This window comes from Python bivittatus, unplaced genomic scaffold (assembly GCF_059951505.1).
Source record: "Python bivittatus isolate LINGU-HERP-01145 unplaced genomic scaffold, Pbiv_v1 ctg000330_np1212, whole genome shotgun sequence".
Classification (NCBI taxonomy): Eukaryota; Metazoa; Chordata; class Lepidosauria; order Squamata; family Pythonidae; genus Python; species Python bivittatus.
Window position 1 is genome coordinate 37,283,582 of NW_028277058.1, and position 10,207 is coordinate 37,293,788.

The 10,207-nt window shown below is 41.9% G+C and overlaps 1 pseudogene; it reads left to right on the plus strand.

Moving 5' to 3' along the window:
• Positions 1-8,806: 8,806 nt before the first annotated feature.
• LOC103053106 (endosome-associated-trafficking regulator 1 pseudogene) lies at positions 8,807-9,946 on the plus strand (annotated as a pseudogene).
• The last annotated feature ends 261 nt before the right edge of the window (positions 9,947-10,207 follow it).

Genomic DNA, 10,207 nt, shown 5'->3' on the forward strand with positions numbered 1-10,207 from the left:
TGGCAAAAAGGTACAAGGAGTGAAAACTTCACAAGGTGAAAGTCTAAGCTGTTCCAGTTATGAGTACAACTGTTACTCAAGACCTTTAAGTCCAGGGTAAAAAGCAATCAGAACTGTTTCTATGTGCCTCCTTCATTTCATTGAACTTTCCTTGCTTGTGTGGGGAGAGGTGACTGGTTTTATAGCCAGTGTTTATGTGTGCTGCCCTCAAATTGGTCCAGGTGTGTGGATCCTACTGCTCCTTCATGGGTCCCTCATCCCATTGCACCCTGAGCTGGCAAAAATTCCTTAACTCCCACCCCACTGATAGAAAGAATATAAAAGCTCATCAGCAGTCTTTTTGACCACCCTCATTCCATAATCAATCTAGTTTTTTTCCTGTGAACACATTGCAGACTGTTTTAAACCTAGGCAGGTAGTAGATTGAAAGGCTAGGTGGCTCTCATGCCTGAAGGGTGAAAATACAATCCCTAGGGCTCAAGGAGGAAGGAAGGAAGGAAGGAAGGAAGGAAGGAAGGAAGGAAGGAAGGAAGGAAGGAAGGAAGGAAGGAAGGAAGGAAGGAAGGAAGGAAGGAAGGAAGGAAGGAAGAGTTGAGGAATTTACTGCTCTCCTCCAAGTGGGGCAAAGGACAAACATCTCTTCACTTTCCTATAGGCATAGCAGAAATGGTATAGAGAGGACTGCACAGGAAGAAACATGGATGTGGTAAAACATTAGTTTTTAGGAATTAGGAAGATATTCCAAGAGAATTTATTCTGGAATTGTCTATCTGTGTAGTTGCTAAAAGTTGACACCAACTTGATGGCACATTGATTGATCTGCCAGGTGGAGGAAAGGGCGATGACATTTTTGCTAATGGAACATATTCCTATTCTTTATGTGAACCAGCAGAACATTAGAAGTAATGAGTGATCTGCCCCTTTGCTTTTTTATCTCCACTCTACTCTATTTTGGCTTGCTCTGGCCAGCATTAATGGACATCTTTGGTTCTGCAGCAGAAACAGAAAAAATATATCAGGTCTGCAAGCTTAGAATAGATCATAGAGCCTTCTCCAACATGAGGGAGGTATGAGGTGACAACTCTCATAATTCTCAGTTAGGATAGCCAAAAGCTAGTTGAGAATTACAGAAGTTGAAGTCTAACACAGCTGAAGAGCACTAGGTCAGGAAATGTTGGAACAGACAATTAGCTTCATAATACAAATTCCATTCACTTGTAGATTGGGTATTTGTAGCCCTGAAGCACTCTGAGATCACACTACTGAAGTTGGCAACAAATAGCCCATTTCTGGCAGTGTGTTTTTTTAAAAAAATGGCTACAGAAAAGCTCAAAGGAGGAACTTGATTTGTAAACTGAGTTATGTCTCTCTACCTGGAAAAAGTTGCCTATCCCCGATGTAATAGATGCATGCTATACATAAATGTAGAGCTGTCATATGCCTTGTTTGTGTTTTCCCCCTTTCTTATCCTAGGTGTACTACCAAGTATTCTGTGAATTTTTTTTCTCAACTTCTTTTCTGTTCATGTGTGGAGCAGAAAATATTCAAACTCGTTGCCATATTCTTTTAAACACTTCCTTACTCCTTTGATGCTTGACCTTTGAACATTTAACATTTTCTCTGGACAGTAACATTTTCTCTGGAAAAAAACCCAATTAATTAATGAAACATATTGTGATTAGCCTGTGAACCCTGACTTTTGGTATCCATATATACAGTGCTGATCATGAAAGACCCCCACAACAGCACTGTACAACTACCAGCCAATAACCTGCCTCCCCACAACATGGAAAGTCCTATCAGGCATCATAGCTGCCAAGCTACAAGACTATATGGGCAAGTACATAAGCACAGCTCAGAAGGGCACTGGGAATCACAGTAGAGGCTCAAACCACCAGTTTCTCATAGATAGAGCAGTCACCTGAGACTCAAGGTCTGGACAGACCAATCTGAGCACAGCCTGGATTGACTACAGGAAAGCCTGCAACTCAATTCACACATGGATTTGTGAATGCCTGGCACTATACAAAGTCAACAGGATACTAAGGACCTTCCTCAAGAACTCAAGACTGTGAAGGACAACACTGGAAGTGCCATGGCAAGACAAGACCTTGCATGGAATGTGCCATCGACAGATATCTAAGGTGGCTGACATTGGGAAATCCTACCAGTGACTGTAAAGGGCTGGACTAAAACACAGCACTGAGGCACTGATCATAGCAGCACAAGAACAGGCACTAAGCACCGGATCCATAGAAGCAGGGGTCTACCACACTAGACAGGACCCAAGGTGCAGACTGTGCAGAGAGGCCTCAGAGACATCGTTGCAGGATGTAAGATGCAGGCAGGAACAGCATACTCTGAATGGCACAACCAAGTAGCTGGCATTGTGTCCAGGAACGTCTGCACAGTGTATGGGCTAGACCCTCCCAAGTCCAGATGGGAGATTCCACTGAAGGTTGTGGAGAATAACAGGGCTAAGATCCTGTGGGACTTCCAGATTCAGATGGACAGGCAGGTACTGGCCAATTAACCAGACATTGTGATAGTAGACAAGGACCAGAAGACAGCAGTGGTGAGAGATGTAGCGGTGCTAAGTGACAGCAACATCAGGCAGAAGGAATATGAGAAGCTGGAGAAGTACCAGGATCTGAAGGAGGAACTAGAGAGGATGTGGCAAGTAAAGGCCAAAATGGTCTCAGTGGTGGTAGGAACAGTCGGGGCTGTGACTCCCAAGCTGGGAGAGTGGCTCCAGCAGATCCCAGGAACAACATCAGAGCTCTCTGTCCAGAAGAGTGCAGTGCTAGGAACAACTAAGATACTGTGCAGAACCCTCAAACTCCCAGGCCTCTGGTAGAAGACCGAAGATTAATCTGCAATAAATTTGTCACAAGTCATGACACAGTGGCAGGGACACATGTGCTAAGAGATGGTTTGTTTAATCATGAAGGATTGAATATAGGCACATCAGATTTACCCATAAAACCACAATGCTCAATAGCTGGATGCATGTAGCAAGCTAAAGAAAATCTAGTCTGTGAATCCAGCCAGTGATTTCATTTTTTCTATCACTAGACACCAAATACATGATCAACAAATTCTGCCATTTTGCAAATGGTTATGAAATTGTTTGAAGGGTGTCCCTGTCTACTGCATTCTTACATGTTATCCAAAGCTCAGTGTTTATGCTTAGCTGTTCTCCATTTAGATGTTGCACTGATGTGTGTTTGTACTCTCACCGTTGGTGTGCTAAGCTGTGCATATTCAGATAATCCCCACTATCTGCATTTCTTTCTAAAATTTTTTGCAGCATAATACATGAAATATATGACTATATTGGCATGTATCAGAAAGCGCTTCTCCAATGGGATTTAGATATGAAAGCAAAGTATAGTCAAAAGCATGAAAGCTATTCAAAGGATGGGCCACATGGCTACTGATATTACATTTTTATGATAATGCAGGTAGCGTATTAAAATAAGACTAAGATCATACACCATGCTGAGCCATAATTAGCTTCTGGTTTACTGAATAAACCACAGTTGGATGTGTTCAGATAATTTGCTAAGCCATAAACCATCATTTATCAAACCCCACTATCTGGGTTCAAATAATATGCTAAAGCAAAAGTAAATAAGCCACTGTGTGGATTTGCATGATGCACGATCCCTGTTTGAGAAAGAGTAGGAGAGAGGGAGAGAATGGGTAGCCTCACCCACTTTTGGTACGCAACCCTGGCTGATCACATCGGATGCAGCTGGTGGGATTCTGGTGTAACAGTCTCAGTCCTGCTCTGAAGGGGCCAGGGCAGGGAAGAGGGCTCCTTCAGTGTGTTTGGTCTCTACAGATGCAAAGCCTCAGAAATGGGACAGAAAATGGAAAAGGGAATTGTGGGGGTGATTGCACAGATAAACCTGATGATGAAAAACTACAAGGGAACAATCACGTTTCAAATTCAAATATCCATTTTTCCATGGCAGGGGAAGTAAATTTCGCAAAGTTGATCTGAAAGGCTGATCTTTCACAGTAAACACAAGGGAATACAGCACAAGGTGTTTTCCACACATCATGCCCACACCATATTTAGTGTCAACTTCGTTCTTTCGAAGGATCAGGTATTACGTCCATCTCCGTACTATGCCCTCTGTGGCCTTTTGCTTTATCCAGCTCTTCTAAACGTGTTGTTTTTGGAAGAGATGTTTGCCGTACTGCATCCTGGAAACAGTTAAATATTTGCAGGGGGTTATCGTGGGAAGAATTAAATGTACTCATTTGTCACGGTTAATTCCTTCCAATTGCTCAATTCCTCAAGTAAGCTGGATCATTTAACTGGGGACACGGAATATCCAGTGCATCCCAGTTCTTACTTGCAGGTGCATTAGCTCATCACCTCTGTGTCAGTGAACCTTCTCATCTATGATCACAAGAGGGTTTCTAATCCTTACATTGCCAGTAAATACTGCCGCATCAGGTACTTCTATCTGAGGCTCATACTACCCAATTGCCTTGCCCGATTCAAGGAATTTTACAAAGAGTCTAGATGATATGGGCTTCCTTTGATAACCTTCTTGCTTTTTCCCCACTTTTTCCATCTTTAAGTTTCCAGGGGAAAAAATAAACAACCATCACCACCTTATGGAAGAAAAGATGTAATAGCTGTCTAATAGCTCTTGATTATTACTGTGAAGAGTTCTCTTGCTTGGAAGATGCCAAATCACCAAGTACCTTTCATTTTCAATAAGCAGCTTAGTAGCACACCAGTTATGTTTTTCATGTGCAGCAAGAACAGGCAGCACAAACATTTGGAAGACCTGTGCAGTCAAACAACATTGATTTCAAATAAACAATAATCTGTGTGGAGTGCCTCTTGAGAAGTGGGAGTGTTACGCTGGCAGAGAGAGTCACGTGAGGTGACAAAATGATTGCTCCCGACTTGCTGTCTTGCAAAAGCAAGTTGTAGCAGATTGTTCTCTTTTACTCCTGTAGGAATGCTGAAAAAAATGAGGATACATTGCAAACATCACATTGTAATGCATGAGTAAAAATGAAATGTTAAACAAATGAATTAAATATATGGCCATTGGGACTAGCTGTGTCACCCTGCATAGTGATAGGCCTGATCCTCACTATCACTTTTAGTACAGGAAGAGTACAGCTGTGCAGAGATCTGAATCTGAAGGGGAAAATGCAATTTGGAACATCTAGAGCGCTCATGTAGTACTTGAAGCAGTAATGCCTGTTCCTGTGCTCCTACAGCAGCTGCTGCACAGTTCCAAGAAAATACCTATTTGGTTTACAGGTGCTACCCAAGTGCCCACCCATGCTATGAATGACCTTTGCTACTTCCAACTTTGGATTTCTGCACAGCCCTAATGAACAGAGAATGGCCTGGGCTTTACCTCTCACTACACCATAATGTGCTTAACTGTTGTTTGTTGGCACAGTGCAGTGTTGTCCAAACTTGGTCACTTTAAGATGAGTGGACTTCAACTCCCAGAATTCCCCAGCCAGTGGGAGTTGAATTCCCCAACCAGTGGGAGTTGGTCCACTCATCTTAAAGTGACCAAGCTTGGACCACACCGGCACAATGCATCAAGCCATAAACCATACAGTGCACCAAATAAAAGCAAAGAAACGGTGTTCTGAACGAGTGAGATGAGTGTTCAAAGGCTGGGTATTGGACAGGGTTTTGCATATCATGCTAAGTCATAGTTTGTTTTAACCATGGCTTGACAAACAAGGCATAACGGCATGGTTCACATACAAGGCTAAGCCATAAACCATAGGTTACACACTACAATGACTGGGTTCTAACAAATGCTAAGCCAAAAGCAAAAGAACCATATTATAGCTTAGCATAATGTAGCAACCCTGCCTCTGCATATGTGAGTGGGAATACCAGATGAACTTCATTGACTCATCTCAGTAAATGGATTGCACTGCAAATTTTCATAATTAGAATGATCAAATTAAAAAAAATCAGAGATTCTAGCTTAAATAAAGGTCTTCTGATGCCCTCTCATCTATTCTACAGTTTGGTTGTCTCAGGAAGACTGTGGATGATCAGCTGAAGATTCTGGTGGAGATTTCACTCTCCAAGTTATGCTGCCTGCCCCCTTAGCTGCTTCTCTAGAAACAACAGTGGTACAGCTTCTGCAGCAACAAAATTGCAGGTTGTGAAGTTCTAGGAAGAGGTTGGAAGCCCCTCTTATTTCCCCAAGCTGCCCCCCAGGGACACAAGCTGTTGCTTGACTGAAGGATTGAAGTCCATAGACTGATTTTCCTTGTGCTCTGCTGGGGGCGTGCAACTGGGGGAGGCTGGGGCTTTGTGACCTTTACCTTTGCCACATGTCAGTTGTGTCATCGAGTAGGCCTTGGTGAGCCTACTTTGCTTGTCTGCCTTTTCTCCCTCCTTCCCTCCACCATGTGGGCTGATCATGGCTCAAACTTTTAATTCAGATGGTAATTGAAATAATAATACGGGCAGAACCCTTCTGTCTCTGATACTGCAGCTGGCTTTATGGAGCTATGAATAGCTCTGAGTCACGCTCTGAAGATGGTTTTGCTTCCAATCGTTTGTTTTGTTTTGGGGGTGGGCTTTTTTTTTTTTGGGGTACTTCTCTAATGACTGTTAAGGAAAAGAGAGGGGGGAAATCACACCCCTCTTCCTTCCTCAATGTATCCAATTAGAGAAGTGTTTATAAAATTGCTATTTAAGCATGATGGCATGAGGTAGCCTAAAGAGATCAGTCTGTTGATAACGACTGTAAGGACAGATGGAGCCTGTTGGCATAGATTTGGTATATTTATAATTATTTTTAAAAACACACATTTGATTGCATTCCCCTCTATGTACCTTTCATATGCCACTTGTTGGCTGAGCAAACTGAGACCCTGGTTTAACACATGCTTGGCATTTTTCTCTTGCTTAATTTATTTGTAACTTGCCATCTCCCCTGCACATAGAAACAGACTGATCTTCCCCAGATTGTTGGGGAAGCTGGGACTGTGACTCCCAGAATTCTTAGCCAGCATAGGAATTCTGGGAGATGCAGTCCAAACAACAGCTGGAGAGTGCCATGTTGGGCAAGATGGAGACCTCTTCAGTGGTATTCTGTCCATAGACAAATAGATTAGGAATCTATCATTTGTTCTATAGTAATAACATTGTTGTTGTTCAGTTGTTAAGTCGCGTCCGACTCTTCGTGACCCCATGAACCATATCGCGCCAGGCCTTCCTGTCCTTCACTGCCTCCCTGAGTTGGCTCAGTTTCATGCTCATTGCTTCAGTGATGCTGTCTAACCATCTCATTCTCTGCCGTCCCCTTCTCTTTTTGCCTTCAATCTTTCCCAGCATCAGGGTCTTTTCCAAAGAGTCCTCTCTTCGCATTAGGTGGCCAAAGTAACATTGGGCCCCACAAAAATTTGCTTTGGAATTTCCCTTGAAAACTGCTTAAAAACTACAATCCAGCCAAATGTAGGGTTCATAGATATACCTCTTCATTGCTCCCCCCCACTGTGTTATTCTTGTACTAATAAAAGTTTATTTAATTACTGAGTCTAATTACTGTTCTATAAACCAGTCTCAGCAAGTTCTCTTATTATATGAATTCTTAGAGATAGATCCTACTCTAGGATCTTACTTCTATCCCTTTGTTGTTTGAATGCTAGTACCCATTACCATTAAAAAGAGCCAGTTTGGTGTAGTGGTTAAGGCACTGGACTAGAAACTGGAAGATTATGAATTCTAGTCTTCTCATAGACATGAAAACCAGCTTTGGGCCAGTTATTCCCTCTCTGGGTGGTTGTTCTGGGGAAAATAGGAAATGGGAACATTAAATACACTGCCTTGAATTCTATAAAATAAAGGTGGGATATAGATCAAATTAATAATAATAATAATAATAATAATAATAATAAAAATAATAATAAAAATAAAAAAAATAAAAAAAATAAAAACACAAACATCATTTTAAAAGCATGTGTTTGATTACTGTATTTTCTCTTTAAAAAGGATGCAGCTCAGTGTGGAATAACAACATAAGCCAGAAGAAAAAAAATGGCACCATTGCAGAAAAGCAAGGGGATGGAGAATGCCTTGTAAAAACTCTTTCTAGTCAGACAGATTTAACCTAAGCCTCTGGCTCAGAAGTAACTCTTTCAGAGCAGGATCTAAGTTTTGAAAGAAATCAAAGTCTCTACTAAATTCTTAGTCTCAGCTGAACATTTCCAAGGATAGGGGTAAAGAGGAAATGACCCATCGCAGTTCAACTCACACAGAACTGGCATTACAAACAAAAACAAAAGACCAGTTTATGAAACCTTTATTAAGTCAGGTTTCACCTACTTGTTAGTATCAGATATTCTAATTCGGCCAATAGTCTAGGTTATTAGTACTGGAAATAGGGGATGGGATGGTAATTTATTCAAGGTTAAAGGAATTGAAGATAAGATTATACAGTATTAGAAGTGGCCTCAGCATTCCTTAGCACTGGTATATTTCAACTGGCAGAAAAATGTAAGAGCTATTCTAATTTCTCTCAAGCCTGTGAAGTCACAAAATGAAGCACTGACATCTGATGACATCATAGATCATGGTAACTTCTGCTTCCTCCACTGTTAAAGAGACACACACATACAAGGATTAAATTCAGATGCTTCAATAGACCATTAAATAGTGTTGAGGCCAACACCACTGGTTCTACAGTTGACAGGGCTGGTTTAACCAGTGGAGAAGAACTGGGAGCTAGCCTGGGGCTATTTGGGGAAGAATGCAAATGTTATAGATGTCAGTTGTCTGTCCAAAATGCCACGGCCACCTCTTGCCAGCTGCTCACATTCCCGAGGCCTAAAAGAGGACGAAGAAGAAATCCAGCCCTGTTATCACCATCATGTTCCATCTACTCCAGCAGACCATGTCAAGAATCATAGCAGCTCTGGAGACAATCAAATGAAAAATTCAAATGACCCACCTCCATCTTCTTTAAAAGGGCTGGTGAAAAACAAGAATCGTAGTGCATCAAGACAACATGAAGGAAAAACCAGAAATAACAAGAAGAAAATGGCCAGGCAGAACCTTGTTCTTGAAGAAGTGTCTCTGTCTCCAGAACCATTGGACTTGAGCTTGGAGTTTCAGGAGCCACTATACAAAGAGGCAACAGTTTCTGCTCATTTGTCAGATGATGATGATGACTGGAGAGAAAAATTCCCACCCTCTTCCTATGATAAAGTGCATTTATCCCGGATCTCTAATATTACCCAGTGTGATCCTTTCAAATACAACTCAACAACTCTTTCAGGAATGGAAACTTTCTCTTCATGGCCATTCAATGATAATGACACATGTATTGGGTGCCCTTCTCGTACCAAAGCCACAGAAAGCTATACTACCCATGAAGAACCTATTGAAGAGGTGGAATATGTATCTTCACAGCTGAGCTACCAAGAACTTAAAGAGGAAAACTCCATGCTGAGGAGAAAGATCAAAAGGATACAGAACTTCTCTGAAAGTCAGACCCAGATGGTACGAAACCTTGAGAGGACACTGCAAGCCACCATGAACAAGGAGGAGAAAGAGGCTCAGGATTTGGAAGCACTGGTGCAGCAGGCAGAGCAGAACCTTCAGTGCATGACCCAAAGAGCTCTGAAGGCAGAAAGCAACATTGAGAAGTTGAAACAAGAGATGTCCTTCCTTCAGGCAGAGTTGACCTGCTACAAAGTAGAGAATGAAAGCCTGCGATCAGGCCAATCTACTAATCTGGGGGCAGTGAAACAGCATGTGGACGTTGCTTTGCAAAATCTCCTTAGGGTCACCAACCATGCTCATGCTACCATCCACCAGCTGGTCTTTGGTGCGGAAACACTGACACTTGTTGCTGACCTACTTAAATCTGTAGGTAGGATGTCAGAAGTTGAAAAGGAAGATGAAGTGACAAAACAAACTTAGGGGACTTTTTTGCCTATGAGTGTAATGCTCCTGTAGTGCTCTTGGGGCTTAAACCATTTGCTCTCATAATGTATGGCTTCAAATAAGTAACTTTTCTCTTTCCCCCAGAAGTACTTTTATTACATAATGGAATATTAATTTCATATTTTAATGCCTTGGCTGCTCTTTCAAAGCTACACTGTACAAAATCCCAGAACTCCTTGCAATTGACTGTGCAAAACTGGGAGTTAGCATCAGAGTTGATGTTTTTTGAAAATATAT